The 17,894-nt window shown below is 51.5% G+C and overlaps 1 protein-coding gene across 1 annotated transcript in view; it reads right to left on the bottom strand.

Annotated features, from left to right (window-relative positions):
• Atp2b4 (ATPase plasma membrane Ca2+ transporting 4) overlaps positions 1–17,062 on the bottom strand; it is a 103,239-nt gene extending 86,177 nt beyond the window's left edge. The window contains 1 exon segment of the mRNA XM_028876599.2: positions 16,669–17,062. The gene's annotated coding sequence lies outside the window, so the exon portion shown is untranslated.
• Between the last annotated feature and the right edge of the window lie 832 nt (positions 17,063–17,894).

Raw genomic sequence — 17,894 nt, 5'->3', positions numbered from 1 at the left:
AAGAGAGGTATCAGGGCCCAAAAAGAGAGGTATCAGGGCCGGGCAGTGGTGGCACACGCCTTTAAGCCCAGCACTCGGGAGGCAGAGCCAGGCGGATCTCTGTGAGTTCGAGGCCAGCGTGGACTACAGAGTGAGTTCCAGGAAAGGCACAAAGCTACACAGAGAAACCCTGTCTCGAAAAACAAAACAAAACAAAACAAAACAAACAAAAAACAAAACAAAAAGAAAGAAAGAAAGAAAGGCATCAGAGGGTATAAAAGATCTGGTTGACGCTGGCCTTCGGGCTGAAAACCCAGTGGAAATTAGCATTCTCCCCTCTCCATGCCGGACCTCTGGATCCTGTTTCCCAGTCCTGGTAAACTGCGCTAGGGAAAATCTCCCGTCACTTGTTTTTCTCATATAGCTAACATCCTAGGTCAGAAGCATTAAAAAAAAAGGAAACATCTAAAGTACACTGTCCGCTAGACTTTTCCACATTAAGAGATAGTTCCTAACATTTCCTCATAACCCTAACCCTCATAAAAGTTAGGGACCAGAAGCAGCACGCCACAGGACTGTTCCACTTGTTTCAGGGGCCATTCTTCAAGGCTTAGAAAAATAACCTTTTCCCCTCTGATTTTGTAGACTTCAGAGGTCAGGTTTCCCAAGTGAAAGCTGTAAGTCTCCCTCCCCTCCACCCAACACACACACACCTGTATTTTCATCATGTTGTAGACGGTAAAAACTCAGGCTTTCCTGAGAGCTAAACAAATGCCCCATCCCAGCGCTACACTGCAGGCCCACAGCAGTCTTTTGTTGAGTCGTTATTACAGGCTTGGAAGACAGACCGAACAAAAATGACTAAGATCTCTGTCCTAATGGAACACACACTCCCGGAGAGAGTCAGGGCTCAGGATGTACCTTACTGAGACAGCGCTTGCCCAGTGTGGACAAGACCTTGGGTTCAATCCCCAGTATCAGAGAGGGTGGAGAAAGAGGACAAAACACTTCAGGAGATCAGAGTCAAATAACTTTGTTCAGCAGGCAGGCCTGAGTAGACAGGGCACAGGTTTATGTCGGACAGGCCTGGGCCAAAGATCAGCCCCAACACTAACCAGCCAGATGGCCTCCGAGTAAGACAGGACCGAGGAGCCATGTCTGAGTGTGCCTCACATCTCCAGAAGGCCCCAGATAATGGGGGGGGGGCGCATCAGAGCTCAGCTGGAACCAGCATCTTTTGGCATTTGGACTGAGAGCCTGGGCTAATTTATTTAGAGCTCTAGACTGAGCCTGCTGCTTGTGAAGGAGGGAGGAGGGAGCCTGCTGTGAGGGAGCACTTCCAAGCCCTAGGGGGGAGGCTCAGCCCAACCAGGGCTGCCCTCCCACACCCAAGTCCTGCAACCTTTCCCCTAACCTCTGAATAGGGCCCCTCTGTTCTTTCTCCTCCTGCCCTTTTGAGTGGGCTTCCAAAGGCTGGAAGACGCATGCTATACCTGTCTCGGAAGGTGGCTGCTGTGACAGGATTGGGAAGAGGCTGGCACTCGGTTGACATTCAATAGATGCCGCCGAGTCTCTCCACGCTCCTGACAACTAGTCAGTCACACAGCGATGGAAAGAGGAAGCCCATAAATGCGTCCGACTAAGGTTGCTCCTCCTCAGCCTTCTGTGTTAGACATACCTTCACTAATCTGCACAAGGGAGGCTCCCGATATTGAGCTCTCTGTAAGATGCGGGAGTACCGAATGTCATATTCCAAGGGAGATGCCGAACACCAACTGATAAATCAGCTTGGATTACTGGGCCCACTGCTGCTGATTTTTTAGGATGCAACAGATGTTGCCTCAGGTTTTGTCTGGGCAAGGGGAGAGGACAGGATGACAGTTGCCCAAGAAGCGTGCTGGGGTGCCGAGAGCTGGGCCGTGGGGAGGAGGGAGTGAGATGGAGAGGGAGGAGCACGTACAGACAGCCCCACGGACGCCCAGCACGTTCACGTTTGCACAGCACTCTTCATCCTACCTCCTCTGTCTGTCACAGCACCTCAGGGCACACAAAGAAAGATGGCGTATGTGTTTTCTAGAGGCTCCGTAAGCGTGTACCCTACGCTCCATCGGAAGCTGGATCTACTGCTTCCGAAAAGAGGGTGGAGGGATGGGAGTGTGACGGGAGGGCTAGAGAAGAAACAGAGTGTCTCCTGTAAGTCTACTGTTCCATCCCTGGGTACCATTTGCATCCTGTCCAGCTATCCCAGGGACGCAGCATCTCTGACTCCATCTGAGCGGGCATCTCTGGATGCACACAGGCGTACGAAATCAGGCAAGGCTGTGACGTGGCCAGAGGACTGGATCCAGCAGGCTGGACAAACATCCAGTTTTTAAGCACCATACCTTACCCCAGGGCAGCTTCTATCAATGAAGAGGAGCAAGGCCTTTACCCGAAAGTCACAGCTCACTGGTGACCCCAAGGACTGGCAGCAATGGTGTCTTTGCACCCCCTCCCAACTCCGAGCTTCCTTGTCTGAAGTCCCAGGTTCCCCGGAACGCTGCCGCAGTTAGGGCTTTCTGCAGGTAGCTGGTTCAGAAAAAGCTGCTCTGGCCTTCAGGTTAATCACTCTGGGCCCTTCCTGTCTCCTGGACACCACTTTCCCATCCCCCAACATAGAGGCTGGCATATGGTTTGCACTCACGTCCTGTTGGTTCGATGAGTGACAGGTCAGTTCCATCCACAAAACCAGCGTACGCTGTCGTGTTATAGTGACCCGGCTTGTCGGCTCTTAGACCGCCCAATCGGAGGTCACGGGCTAATCTGGCTTAGTCGGCTGCCCTGGACGAAGCAGAGATCCCATACTTTCCTCTCTGCACCTCCTCTGCCCTCTCAGGGAGCCTGCACCAAGGAAAAGGCAGCCCCAGGGGTGCCCAGGCAGAAGGAAGGTTCTGCCCAACCCTGCCACGGCTCCTGCTTCCCCTCAAGATCATCTCCTGCCTCTTCCAGCTCAAGGCCCTACTATATGCAGAGCTGTGAGGAGAGCCTGGCTCCATTAGCGGCTGTGTGGATGGGGGTGGTGCTCCCCAGAGCACTGCTCTGCATTTCCTCTAGTGCTAATGATCCTGACTGCCAATGGCACAGCGGCTTCATGGTGTCTAGCATCTTTCTTCCAAAGTGCTCCTAGCACGTGACCTCGCGGCGCGGCACACCATCCTCTCTAATGTACAGGAAGGGTTCTGTCTGTTATATGAGGAGAGACCCTGGGACCAGGGGGGTTCAGTGATGAGGGGGTCACCCAGTGATGGCATGGTGGGGGCTGAACACTCCGTGGTAGACTTGGAAGGGGAAGAACTGGATTTCGACTCTGGCTCTGCCTCAAATGAGCTAGGTGCCCTTGGGTCAGTCTCCAGGTTGCTGTTTTGGCCAGAGAAGGAAAAACGGACTATCGTCCTAACTCTGTCTACCTCACAGGCTCTGGCTCAACAGCATAAGCTGCTCCCCAGCCCCAAGCCAGTGACCCACCTCCCCAAACAAGGTCAGCCAGCCCCTGGAAGTGGGCATGCCAGCTGGGTCTGTCCTCACATCTAACAGATGTCCTACGAGGGCTCCCCACAAAGAAGGCTGTGTAGAACAGACAGTGAGGAGGAAACATCAAAATCATCCTAATGGTCCCCGGCACCAGGGGAGCAGGTAGACGGCAGCTGCTGTTGAGGCCAGATGCCATCCTGCCTGCCACACTGGTACTGGCTCAGACAAGGCTGGAGGCCTGCCAGCCGGTGGGCGCAGACACCGCCTCCCTCACCTGCCAAAGCAGCCGACTCTCCAGCTCCGGGTGTCTGCAGTAGGATGCAGTCACCGCAGCCCTCCCTCCAGCTTTGCCCCCCCCCCCTCCCCTCTGCCCCACACAGTCCTCCCTCCAGCTTTGCCCCCCCCCGCCTCCCCTCTGCCCCACACAGCCCTCCCTCCAGCTTTTGCCCCTGCCTCCCCTCTGCCCCACACAGCCCTCCCTCCAGCTTTGCCCCCCCTGCCTCCCCTCTGCCCCACACAGCCCTCCCTCCAGCTTTGCCCCCCTGCCTCCCCTCTGCCCACACAGCCCTCCTCCAGCTTTGCCCCCCTGCCTCCCCTCTGCCCACACAGCCCTCCCTCTAGCTTTGCCCCCGCCTCCCCTCTGCCCCACACAGCCCTCCCTCCAGCTTTGCCCCCCACCTCCCCTCTGCCCCACACAGCCCTCCCTCCAGCTTTGCACCCCCCGCCTCCCCTCTGCCCCACACAGCCCTCCCTCTAGCTTTGCCCCCGCCTCCCCTCTGCCCCACACAGCCCTCCTCCAGCTTTGCCCCCCCCTCCCCTCTGCCCCACACAGCCCTCCATCCAGCTTTGCCCCCCCTGCCTCCCCTCTGCCCCACACAGCCCTCCATCCAGCTTTGCACCACACCCCTCCCCCCTCCCCTCTGCCCAACACCTACCCTGTCCTTTCTACCCCTTCAGATCCTGTCTGGCAATTGCCTCTCCTCACAATTATTTTCAGTCGAGGCAGGTCTGGAGGCACAGGCCCAGAATCCCAGCACTTTCTAGGTTTAGGCAGCAGCGTTGACAGTCCCAGGCCAGCCTGGTCTACAGGAATTTGGCCAAGTTCGTGAGACCCCGTCTCAAAGTAAAAGGTGGGCAGGGGACGTATAGCTCAGCAGTAGCATGCTTGCCCGAGGCCCTAGGTTCAATCTCTAGTACCACAAAACAAATAATTTAATTATTCAGGGATGGTGGCACACACCTGTAATCCCAGCACTTGGGAGGCAGAGGCAGGAGGATAGCTGTGAGTTCTAGGCCAATCTGAGCTACGTAGTAAGTTCCAGCCTAGCCAGGGCCCCTTTAAGTGTGTGTCCTTCTCTCTGCCATAGGTGAGGGGCAAGGGTAGTTTGTTTCTGTTTCCCTGAAGTTTCTTCCATCCCCAAGTGTCAAGCCAGGAGCTAGGGACACAGAGGTGATCTTGTGAAGGTGGGCGGTAACTTCTTCTCTCCATGGGAAACTGTTTTGGCCACTTCCAGGAAGGTTAATGTAAGAATTTCAACGGAAGTTTGGAAGAAGACTTGGCCAACATGTGCACCATTTTCAGGGCCAAAAATACTGCAAGAGAGGGCAAGCTGGCCTACCAAGTGACAGCTTACCCAAGTGTTGCTAACTGGCCCTCAGCACTAAGGATACAATCCCTGATTTCCAACATTCAATACTGATATTTAGGCTGAACCATAGGAAACTACCGTTTGTGGGTCAAAATGGTTGCACATGGGTAATTTTAATCTAACGGGTCTCTTGGGATTTGTGACCCTCTAGAAGACAGTAAGTCCTTGAAGACTTGAATTTCTCTACTTCTGAGTCAATGTTGATAGCTCCTGACATGGTACAGTCATGGCTAGGTGTGGTGGTTTGAATAAAAACGGCCCCCATAGGCTCATATATTTGAACATCTAGTCACCAAGGAATGGAACTCCTGGATAGGATTAGAAGGATTAGGAGGTGTGCCTTGTTGGAGGAAGTATGTCACTGGGGGTGGGCTTTGAGGTTTCAAAAGCCCATGATAGGCCTAGTTCGATCTCTCTCTCTCTCTCTCTCTCTCTCTCTCTCTCTCTCTCTCTCTCTCCCACTCCCCCTCCCTCCTCCCTCCTCCCTCCCCCTCTCTCTGACTGAGGATCAGGATGTAGCTCTCAGTTACTGACCAGCACCATGTGTGTGTGTCGCCATGGTCCCTTCCATGATGCTAATGAACAAAGCCTCTGAAACTGTAAGCCAGCCCCAGTTAAATGCTCTCTTTTCTAAGGGTTTCCTTGACCATCTCTTGACAGCACTGGGAAAGTATTAACACTAAGTCCTTGCTAACTGAAGTACTGGGGGTGGGAACCTATAACCTATAAACTTCTAACTCCAAGGGTGGCTGTCCAAGGCAGAGCCCGTCCGGTCTCCTTTCTTCGGGTCGTCTCAATCAGATGATGGGACTGAGCTGCAGGGTGTAGCATCTAGATTCTGAACGACTGAACTTGGTTTCATGGTACAGTGAGGGAGGGAGACGAACGCTCAGAGAGATGGTTGCCTCAGTTAAGGTCACACAGACAGCATCTCATAGGCCGCCTATGTCTACAGACGCCTAGCTCTAGGCTCCTCTGGCAGGCCCAGCGGCTCCTAGAACAAACCCCTCCCTGTCTGCTCATTTTCAGCTTCCTGGCTCCTGCTCCCCCCAGGCTCCCGAAAAGACAGAAGAGGAATTGAAGGCGGGATCAATAGCCCTTTCCTATGCAAAAAGAGCCCCGAGTGGCACTGGGCCTAGCCCTGGCTTTCCAGGGACAGAAAGATGAGCAGCCCCAGAAACTGGATCTCTCCAGAGCCAGGACCGGGCTGGGAAGGCAGGGGTGACCACACTGTGGTTTGGGTCACTGGCAATGCAGCCGGGTATACTGTCCCCAGCAAGGGAGAGTCTGGAAGACCATGCTTAGCCCAGGCACCAAGGCTCTGAGCACACAGAGCAGGTTCCCTCAGAATCACCTTATTAGAATATGTGAAGGGGTCAGAGGAGGAGACAGCTTTGGGGCAGTGGGCACGTTCTTCCTCTTACAACCGGGGACCCTCCTCACATGGTGAAGCCACTAGTCCCCAGGCTTCCTCTAGGCCAAGGCAGAGAGAGTGTCATCGTTTCCCCTGTGTACTGTTTGGCCCACTAGTCTACTTACCCGACTGGGAGGGACAGGGAGGACCTAAGGGAAGTAATTGTGTGGGAAGTCCCTGCTGGCTGCTTAGGGAAGATGGGGCGGGAGGCTAGGAATCTAGGGCCCCTTTCTGGCTTTGCTGGTATTCAGGTCTCTCCCTATCGTAGACTGTTAAATATATCACACCTGAAATACTGAAGGAAAACAAGACAGAAAACCACACAAACTGAACAACAATCGACTCTACAGACATCCATTGTTTTTGTCTGGTTTTCTCATGGCATTAGGGGTGGACTTTGGGCTCTGCACACACTAAGGAAGAAGTCTTATCCTCAGCAGATGTACCAAAGTCACCATTGTCTTCTCCTTTAGTGTGTGTGTGTGCTTGCACACACACCTTTGCTGAACCATTTGAAAATAACTTACAAACATGTTCCCTTAAATATTTTGCATAAGGCCAGGTGGCGGCGGCGGCGGCGGCGGCGGCGCACACCTTTAATCCCAGCACTCGGGAGGCAGAGACAGGCAGATCTCTGTGAGTTCGAGGCCAGCCTGGTCTACAGAGCGAGATCCAGGAAAGGCGCAAAGCTACACAGAGAAACCCTGTCTCGAAAACATGAAAAAAAAAAATGCATAAAAGGATACTACCGCATAAAACCATATTACCACTTTAAAATCTAAAAAACTATAATTACATATTACCTAATATCTAGACTAAAATATTCCCAATTGTCCCAGGATGTCTATTGCAATATATACGCCCCCACCCTATGCAATTAAAAGTTATACATTGGAATTGGAGAGATGGCTCAGTGGTTAAGAGCACTGGTTGCTCTTGCAGAGGACCAAGTTTGACTCCTAGCGCCCACACAGTGGCTCACAGCTGCCTGTAACCCCTGTTCTAGGGGATCTGATACCCTCTTCTGACCTCCTCAGGGACCAGGCACACACGAGACTAGCAGACATGCACGCAAAGCAGAACGTTCATCTACTTAAAGGAAATAGAGATATAAAATTAATTTTTAAAATGTATGCATTGGGCCAGTGAGATGCTCATTAGGGAAGGGTACTTGCCACCGAGCCTGATGGTCCGAGTCTGATCCCTGGTGCCCACATGACATAAGGAGAGAAACAATTCCCACGATGTCTGACTTCCACACACATGCCAAAAATGCACTCTTGAGAACACACATACACACAGATACCAAGGCTTTAAAAAATTAGAAAAAAAAAAGATGAAAATTCATATATTGTACATGGATAGACTGTCTCTTGTATTTCTTCCATGTTCTTATTTTAAAAGATTTGTGTTTTATTCATGCGTGCAACATACATAAGAGTCTCCCCAGAGGCCAGAAGGTGTTACGCGCCCTGGAACTGAAGTTACAGGAGGCTGTACGCCATCGGATGTTGGTGTTGGGAACTGAACCTGGGTTCTTTACTGGAGCAGGGAGCAGAAAGTCCTCTTAATCAATCACCTGCCTCTCCAGCTCTTCTTTTGTTTCTTTTAATCTACGCTGGGTTCCACCTCCAGCCTTTTGTGGCAACAGCGTTCTTTTCATTCACTGACACACTTTGTGTGTGGGCGTGCACATGTGGAAGTCTGGGTCAACTTCAAGCAGTGGTTCTCTTCTCCCACCCCGTGTGTCCCAGAGACTGACTCCAGTCCCCAGCTTGGGTGGCAGGCACCCACCCCTTCCCCCCCCCCCCCCGGACAGTTTGTCAGCCCCACCACCACCACCAATTTTTGTTTTTGTGACATTCTTTTTTTTTTTTTGAAGCGTCTTGGCTGCCGGTTAGCATGACCCCCACCTTAGATGTTCCTGTCACCTCTTTGAAACTAGATCTGGCTAAGCAGTTTCGACTAGACCACAGACTGTGGTTGGAATTCCTACTGCAAGGCTCAGGGAAGCTTTCCTGTCTGGGGGTTGAGCATGCTTGATTACTTATTAAGGTGACAAGTGCACGCTTAGGTGAAGAGCATCTGTGAGGTGAGCCGTTGTGCCACGGACTGAATGCTCCTGTGGCCCCAAATTCATAGAAGTTAAATCCTCAAAAGCGACGGCACGCGACATCGGAGGGCAGGAGCCTGGCCAATAGGGTTAGTGTCTTCTGAAGAGACACAGGCGAGCTCTGTGGTCTCTGTCTCGCCCCATCTCCTGGATACATGGAGAAAATGGCCTAATCAGGAAGTGGCCCTCGCCTGCCTCCCTGCCTCCCGGTTTGCCGGTGTCTGGCCTTAGACCTTCAGAACTGTGAAAAAGCCATTTCTGTTGGGCCAGTCACTCTGCAATGCATGCTGGGACCAACCTTTTATCTAATAGTGCTCCCTCCTCCCTGTTCAATAATTTTATCAACTGCTAATGACCTTAGCCTGAATCAGTTTATTGTTGGGGATTTTCTGAAGGAAAAGGCAGGTTGGGAGATGTTGGCCAAGAGATAAAAAGTTTCAGTGAGAAGGAATAAGACTTTGTGATCTGTTGTCGAGTGTAGAGACTACAGTTAATTATAAAACATATTTCAAAACTGCTAAGAGAATAGACCTTAAGTGCTCATACCACAACATTGAAAAGATAAATATGTGGTCCTGGATATGTTAGTCATCTTAATTTTCTTATTTCATAATATATATCAAGATAACACATTGTTTATTCCATATATGATTATTTTTCGAATAAAAATCAAACTTAAGGGCAGGTATGGTGGCACATACTTGTAATCCCAGCACTCAGAAGGCAGAGGCAGATGAATCTCTGTGAGTTTGAGGTCTACATTAGTGAGATCCAAACTAGCCAGGGCTACAAAGTAAGACCTTATCACAAAATAAAATTAAATTAAAAATAAAAAATTTAAACAATTTTGAGTTAGAACCTCACGATATAGCCCAGCCTGGCTATGAACTCACCACCTGTGGTGGTTTGAATAGGTATGGCCCCCAAAGACTCATGTATTTGAATGTTTGGCCACTAGAGAGTGGCACTGTTAGGAGGTGTGGCCTTGTTGGAGGAAGTGTGTCACTGAGGGGTTTTGAGGTTTCAGAAGCTCAAGCCAGGCTCACTCTCTCTTCCTGCTGCCTGCAGATCCAGATGTAGAACTCTCAGCTCCTTCTCCAGCACCGTGTCTGCCTGCATGCTCCATGCTTCCCGCCATGATAAAGGACTAAACTCTGAACAGCAAGCCGGCCCCAATGAAATGGTTTCCTTTATAAGAGTTGCTGTGGTCACGGTGTCTCTTCTCAGCAACAGAAACCTTCACTAAGACACCACCTTATAGTGTAGCGAGTAACTGAGGTTGCAGGCACCTGCCATCATGCCCAGCTAAATAAATAAACATGCTTATTAAAATAAGCTTATCTGCTGCACCATAAAAGGCTGAACCAAGGCTTGGTAGGTCCTAGGCAAGTGATCTACCATTAAGCTAAATTCTAAGCAATTTTTTTTTTTTTTTTAGATTATTTTGAGACAAGGCCTTTCTAAGCTATCAGTCAGGCCTTGAACTTGTGATCCTCCTGCCTCAGTCTCGCTGGCAGTCGCCAGGCTAGGCCAAATTGAAATGTAAAGAGTTCGGACACGTCTGCTGCATCTGGTTAGCGGGCATTTCTGTGAAGGGGTTCCCCCTTGTCAGTGGGCATTTCTGTGAAGGGGTTCCCCCTTCCGGCTCTTCCCTGCCCCTTCTGCTGTTAGACTGGACTCGTGAAGTCCCTTTTATCGCACGGGCTGCTTCTCTGATTGGTTTCTTGGTGTCTCACATCACTGCAAAGGCCCCGTATGCATTAGTGTGCCCCAGCTTCCCGCCACAACACAGTTCACTCTCCTTGGCCACTCTCAGACCTGACAACAGCCAAGGGATGCTGGCGTCTAACAGGGGACATGGTACCCAGAAATAAAAATCCAGGGGCCGACAGGATGGCTCAGCAGGTAAAGGCACTTGCTGTGCCAGACTGGCAAACTGAATCCTATCCTTGGGCTCCACGAAGTTGTTCTCTGACCAGCCCCTCACACATGTACCCTCTCCCCATACATCTCGTACGCACGCACGCACGCATGCACACAATAAAAATGAATAAATAAATAAAAATCCGGCACTGGATGTAGCTTCGCTTCTAAATGCCTTTGGTGGACAGATCAACAAAATAGACAAAGAAGCAAAGAACCCAGTGCTTCCCCACCTTCTCCATCCATGCTCTTCTCTGTTCCATACTCAGACCCCGAACCTTAGACATCTAAGTTCCAAGCACAGATGCGCATCCCACACGCCCTCTAACAGCAGAATGGTTTTCTGTCCGGGACACCGATGTCGTGACTCACAGCATACCTATGAAGCACAGTCTGAAGTTTCTCTCAATTCTTAGACTATGTATTCCACCAAGAATACGGAGTCAGAGCATTGACACTGAAAAGCGAATTAATTAGCCGGATGTAGTGGCACATGGGCTACAACTCCAGCACTCCTGAGGACAAGGCAGAAGTTTAAAACCGGTCTAAACTTGTCTCAAAAAAAAAAAAAAAAAAAGCCCTTAAAGTTTTTACTTAATCCTTTGTAATGAAATTGTTACTCCATTAGTCAGTTTTTCTATTGTAGTCAGATTTAGGTGTTTTTTTTTTTTGTTTTTTTGTTTTTCGAGACAGGGTTTCTCTGTGTAGCTTACGCTTTCTGAACTCACTTGGTAGCCAGGCTGGCCTGAACTCACAAAGATCCGCCTGCCTCTGCTCACCGATGCTGGATTAAAGCGTGCGCCACCACCGCCCAGCTAGGTTTTTTTTTTTTTTTTTGACCTAATTTAATTGTTGAAATAAGTATTTTAATCAAAACTGTCAGAAAAAGCATCACCAAAAAAGCCTCACTTCCTATCACCTCATCGGCCTCCTACAGGGAACCATTTTCTTATTTCGAATTTATTATTTGTGTGTGCACATGCACCTCTCTCTCTCTCTCTGGTATTTTGAGACAGGGTTTCTCTGTGTAGCCCCGGCTGCCCTAGAACTTGCCCGTAGATCCGCCTGCCCCTGCCTCCCCAGTGCTGGAATTAGAGGCTGTGCACCACCACACCCAACCCACTTTTCTCTTTTTTGAGACAAGGTTTTGCTGTGCACTGCGGGCTGGCCTCTCATTCACAGTACTTCTCCTGCCTCAGCCTCCCAAGTGCTGGGATTATAGGTGTACACCATCATACCCAGCGTTGTCTATGCCCTTCAGGATGGGCAGCAGGACAATCCGCAATGGTTTCTACTACAAATACACCTTGACTTGCGTTAGGCACGCATGTTTATTTGTGGGTACGCATCTTTGGGGTAACGACTCGAGCTGCTGTGTAAATGTGTATGCGGCATCTTCCCTCTGGGGGCTGTACTACTTTGTCCTCCTGACACGGGTTCTACAAACTGACGGACCTCACTAAAGCCCCTTGAGCTGAGCTTTCTTTGAACCCAGGCAGAGTCCCAGACACGTCTAGCAGTCAGCACACCACCTCAGCGCCAGTGCCCACCCTAAGTGATGGCAGGAAGGCAGAGAGAAGGTGGCCTTGCTGATGCCCTGCCGGTTCATTTTCCCATATCGTTGGGATTCGCGTATGAAACATGGTGAGCCAGGAGAAGAGGGCCGAGGCTGACAGGACAGGCTGAGAGAGGGCGGACGGAGAGCAGTGGCCGAGAGCTGGGGACCCCGTTCCTGGGGGCCTTTGTCCTCCTCCCCTTTCCTCTCCTTTCTCTTCTCTCCCCACTCCATACTCAACAACAGACACTTCTCTGACCAGGAGTCGTCGCTCTGACTCTAACTAGTTCCTTCCTGGCTTCTCTCTTCCTTGGTTCCCACCGAGTGTACGTGGGCTGAAGTCACTTTTAAGGAGGAGGCAGAAGAGAGTCCTCGTCATTTCTTTTGGAACATGTTTGAAGAAAATAGATCAGTGGGACGAGAGCGGCTCGTCCCAGGGAAAGAGGTGACAGAGATGCTGGGAGAGGAAGCAGAGTGTAAAACTCTCCACACAGCCCCCTTGGACTCGAGGGCACACTCACGTCTATGACCTACAGAAAAGGGGAAATGATGCAGTCATTATGGAAAACATTGTCAGGTTCATCAAAACAGTAAAAAAATAGAGCTGGAGTGTCCAGTGGCTGAGCACTTGCCTGGCAAGCAAGAGGTTCTAGGCTCGATTCCCAGCACAAACAAACACAATTAAAAACAGAACTGCCATATGATCCAGCCATGCCACTGCTGGGTATATATGTAGAGGGAATAGAATCAACATAAAGAAGAGACATCTGCCTGCTCTGTCTGTGGCAGCAGCACTATTCAAAATAGTGAAGAAATCAAAACAACCAAAGTAGCCATCAGCTGATGGACTGGTAAAGAAAATGTTATCAGCCATGAGCAGAATGGTAACCTGTCATGTGCAACAATATAGAAGGAGCTGGAGGGCACTATGCTAAGTGAAACTAGCCAGCACAGCAAGACAAATAGCAGATGACCTCATGCGGGATCTGGAAAAGCTGATTGGTTGCCAGGCTGGGGAGGAGGGATGAAGACAGGATGATGGACACCACCTAGCTGGAGTTGAGAAGAGTAATAAATTCTGTTGTGCTATGATATGACTGGAGAAAGTGATAGCATGCTGTTCACGCCAATCTGCAAGGAAACACCTTTGAATTTTTTTTTAACCACAAGGAAATGATAAATGTTTGAGATCTGAATTGAACATTATATAGTATGTACATATATCAAAACATGGCATCTATAAATACATACTCTGTGCCAACTGAAAACAATGAGTATATTATCTATTTCCCAGAGAGAAAAAAAGTGGAGAAATGCTCTTAGCCCAGTTAGATTGTATCTAGAGGGTGCCTACCCCACCCTATCTTCCTCACCCCTCCCTCCTTCCTGGCATTAGGGATGGAGAGAATCAAAGCCCTCTGGGGTGCAGGCAGTGGGCTGGGTGGGCAGGAGTTACCTGTAGGGAAGGAACACAGATGGCCTGCCAGATATCCCTCCAAGGAAGGGCAGGCTCAGGGTGGCGCATTACCTGTAAGGTAACTGTCAAATATGCTTCTTGGGATCCTAGGCACCTCCAAATAAACATACTCCTCATCTCCTTCAGAAGTTTGGTGGATCTTAATGTGGGTGCTGGGCCAGTGGCCCAGAACACTGAATAAAGAGCAAAGGGCCACGGGTGCCGAGAGAAGTCAACTTAATAGTCTCGGGTGGCAGCTGGAGCAGCTGATAGGTGGGGGCAGGGCAGCTCCAGTCCCCCTCCCTCTCCAGATCTTCCAGAAAGTGAGAGTGGGATGTAAGGCTCCCTGGTATTCCCGCTCAGCGACCTTCATTCGCACATACCACCTTACTTACGCCTCGGGCAGATTCTGTTTAGTTTTCAGTTTGCCCCCTCCCCCACCCATAGTACCCTCATTTTGATTCTCTTCTGACATCAAAGACCACAGCAATGTGACAAATCTGACTCAGCCACTCCCTCCCACCGTTCTGTGGTGAGCCGGCTTCCCAGAGCAAGGAGAAGCTAAAGAACGGAGGGTAAATTAGGGGCCCCTTCCTGCACCTCCCCATGCAATGGATTCTCAGGTGCAATTGCTCCACCCCTTGGGACGAGCAAGGCGGATCTGTGGGGTAAGGACTCCCGTCTTGAAGCCTCTGATGACCCGAGTTTGCTCTCCACGGACCCACATGGTGGAAAAAGAGAACACGTTGTCCTCTGACCTCCAGATGTAGTCCCCCAATAAATATTTTTTTTAAAATTTAAATTGCCCCGTTCTTCCCGTGTAAGTGTTGACAGAGAGCCTCTATTTGTCCCGGCTGCGCCAGAAGCCGGGAATCCGAGGGATGAGGCAAGCGAAGCCCCTTCAACTTGACCTTGGATCCAAGGATCCAGGGACACAGAGATGGGAAACAGGAGGGTAAGGGACTGAGGCACCGGCCGGGGCGGAAGGCTGGAAGCCTCTTCTCCCTCTAAGCCATGTCTCCTCTGAGTACTCCGACTAGGGCAAAGCCGGCCAGGAGGGTGGAGCCGGGCTGCTGCTGAGAGGCTGACGGCGGCAGGGCAGGTCACAGAGGCTGCTAGATGGGAGGGGGTCTAGATTCTACTGCAGTATTCCCAGCCCTGCGGGTCTCACAGCTGGGAGAGGTGGGGGCACAGCTGGCTGAAAAGCAGTCTCCCCAGCTGCCCAAGACCCAGCCAGGACTCAGGGCCATTAGAGCAGGCACCCTAGTGCGTGCTAAGCCAGCACCTCACAAAGCAGCCATCCTTAATCTACCAGTATGTATCTGCTCCCGGGATTCCCTCCTCCCCTTCTTGTAGAAGAAAGGCATCAGTTCTTCTTGTGGTCGGTCAGACCACAGGTAGGGTAGAGTGCTGAGGGGCACAAGCCTGATCCATCACCAAACACCTCCAAAGGAAAGCTCGAGCTGGCTGGCGGCTTGCCTGGCTACCTTTTAAACTATTTCTTTCCTAGGGTCTCAAGCGAGGCTTTCCTCATAACCTCGGAAGATAACTTAGCTAGCCTGCCCACATCATAGGGTCCTCTTTTGAGATTCTCCTCTCCCCTATCCCCCTTTCCATGATGATCCCAGCCTGGAATAACCCAGAGTAAGGGGGCTACAGACAAGGGTCTCTTAAGTGGGAAGAGCCAGAAACAGGGGGTGCTCATGTGGGTGGGTAGGGGTGTCAAGCATGGAGGGAGTGGATCTGAAGACTCCCTGCCAGACCCCGAACTGGAGGAGAAGATGGTCTTCGGATTGGGAATTTGTTTGCCCCCCCCTTCTCCTTCCCTCTCTCAGCATCACAGCAGCTGCTGATTTCTTCACCTGACACCCCAACTACCCAGCCTGGCCAGCGCAGGCCGGCATCAGGTCTGGAGGGGGATTGCCAGTCCTGCAGGAGTAACCAGGAAGGAGATGCCTCCGGTCAGGGCGTGCTCTATCTGCTCCCAGGATTTTTTGGGCCCCTCCTCCCATCCCCCCACCCCCGAGCTGGAAAGAAGTAGGCACTCTTCTAGACGTGGACCAGAGCATAAGTCTGGACTCATCTCAGGGAAAGATACCAGCCACCACCCCACTACCAAAACAAGGAGAGAAGAAAAAGAGAGGGGGCAATCCCAGCCTTAGTGTCTCTCACTTACGGAGATCTGTTCAGGGACCCTCCTCAAGATGCCAGAGGCCCAAGCCAGCCAGCCCCACAGCCTGGGGCTTGAAACTGCAAACTTTTCAGTGGGCCCCTTCTCCTTCCTTCCCTGCAGAAGCAGGGATGCGTGGGGTGGTGCCCTCAGAGACACTCATACAGTTGGTTCTGGACGCTTACACTCACTCAAACAACAGCAGTGAGAGGGAACTCCCAGCTTTTTCCACAGCTAATTATAGACGTCAAAGTCTGAGGATGTTTTGTAAGCCGCAGAGAGAAACTGCTGAGGTTTCTGTGCAAAAGCCAAAGAAATGTAATTTGTGCACTCCGGGTCTCACCCTCCAACTTCTCCTAGCCTATCTCTACCTCACACCCCCAGGGTGCCCCCTCCTTGGCTCTGAGGCCTTCCTTCCCGCTGAAGATTTATTTGGTTCTATTTTTCCCATCTCTCTTTGGGGCTTTCGAGAAAGGGAACAGACGCGGAAAATATTTTTTTTCCGCAACAGTTTTCCATTCTGCAGCTGGTTCCCAAGCCAAGGGGGAGGGGGGAGAGCAGGAGCGGATGGGGGTCGGCTGGAATAAATACTTGTTCCAAGAGCTTAATTTGGGTGAGAAAAAGGCAGTCCCTCCATTTCCCCACCCATTCCAGGATCCAGAGAAAAACGCAAAGAAATCACTTGTTTGATTATGTGATTCTTCAGAACCCAGGGAAGAAACAGAGTGTTGAAGAAATCATTCTCATTTTCTCCCCCCACCTCTCTCTCCTATTCCACCACCCCACCCTCCCAGAATTTGCGAGCAGGAGGAAATTCGGGTACTTTGAGAAGCCATGGAGAGGACAGAAAGAAACAAAGTTTGCAAATCCCGGAGTCAATTCATTCTCTGCAAACCTACCTCTCTTTCTAGCAAAGATTCAGGTGTCTCCAAGCGGGACTCTCCCTCCGCGTTTCCATGGACCGAGTAGGGTGGGGTGACCACCCACCGCTCTCCCCAGAGTGGCAAACCACCTAGTGATGCCGGCTTGGAGCTACAGCTTGGAGCTACAGCTGGGGGAGTGGGCTGGGTCTTCTTCCCCAGCCCTTCCACGCGAAGGACCTTCCTGGAAGAAAATGGGTGCAGGGAGCTGGGCGGGTGTCCGACCTCGCCGTCTTCGGAGGGATGGTCCCCCAGGAAGTTCGCGCCCCCACCCCACCCCCAGCCTAGGACGGTCTCAACAGCGGAGCTGCCTTAAGAAAATGCTTGTCATGGCAACAGCTCCAGCCAACTCCGGCCAGACTGGGGCTCCCCAGCTCTCCCCCAGCAGAGCGGGAGGAGAAAGGGGCGGAGCGCGAGCCGGCGGGGGTGGGGCTTGGCGGGAGGCCAAAGCATTGCTCAGCTCTTAAGGTGGCCCGAGTGCAAGACGCGGCGGGATGATGCTCCTTGGTCGGTCTTAAGGCGGAATGGGGAAGGCTAGGGGGAATCCTCTGCCCTCTTGGCTTTCCCCCAGCGCTGGTTCTTACTTGTTGAAAGGAGAGCAGAGCAAGGGTGGGTATGGGTGGAGGTGGGAGTGGATGTGGGCAGCGGTCTTCAACCGTTGCTGTGTGGAGGGGAAATAAAGGAAGCGTCTGCAAGCCTTTCTGCTTCCTGCAGCTCCTCCAGACCTCTCAATCTCATGCTGATTTACACTCAGGACCAAGAAACCTCAGGAGGCTCTGGGCACCTAGTGGCCCCGTCTGAACTGGGAGTTCACTGGCAAAGAAGAAGCAATTGCTCAGGGTGCCCATACACATATGTGCCCCTTCACCCTTCAGGCGCAGGCCACATCTTGTTCTCTCTTGCTTGTGCATCCAACCAAAGGCATGTCCACAGGGCACAGAACGGCTGCTTGCCTGTGTGTGGGCTGTACACCCAAGCCTTTGCATCTACGATATCGCTTCTAGCCCTACTGGCAGTCTCAAAAGGTACTCATTACTGTCTTTGTTTCACGGTTGAGGAAATTAAAGACTGAGTGACTTGCTCAAGGTTACTGGTTGTCTGGTTAATGACAGCCAGGATTCAAGGGCAAGCCAGAGCCATCCCAGAGCCTGTGTGCTTTTCTACCCCTGTGTCATACGGTGCCACACATTTCCATTCTAGACTGT

The sequence above is a fragment of the Peromyscus leucopus genome, chromosome 15 (assembly GCF_004664715.2).
Source record: "Peromyscus leucopus breed LL Stock chromosome 15, UCI_PerLeu_2.1, whole genome shotgun sequence".
NCBI lineage: Eukaryota > Metazoa > Chordata > Mammalia > Rodentia > Cricetidae > Peromyscus > Peromyscus leucopus.
Note: the sequence above shows the minus strand (reverse complement) of the source record. Positions and strands in the feature narration are given on the sequence as shown.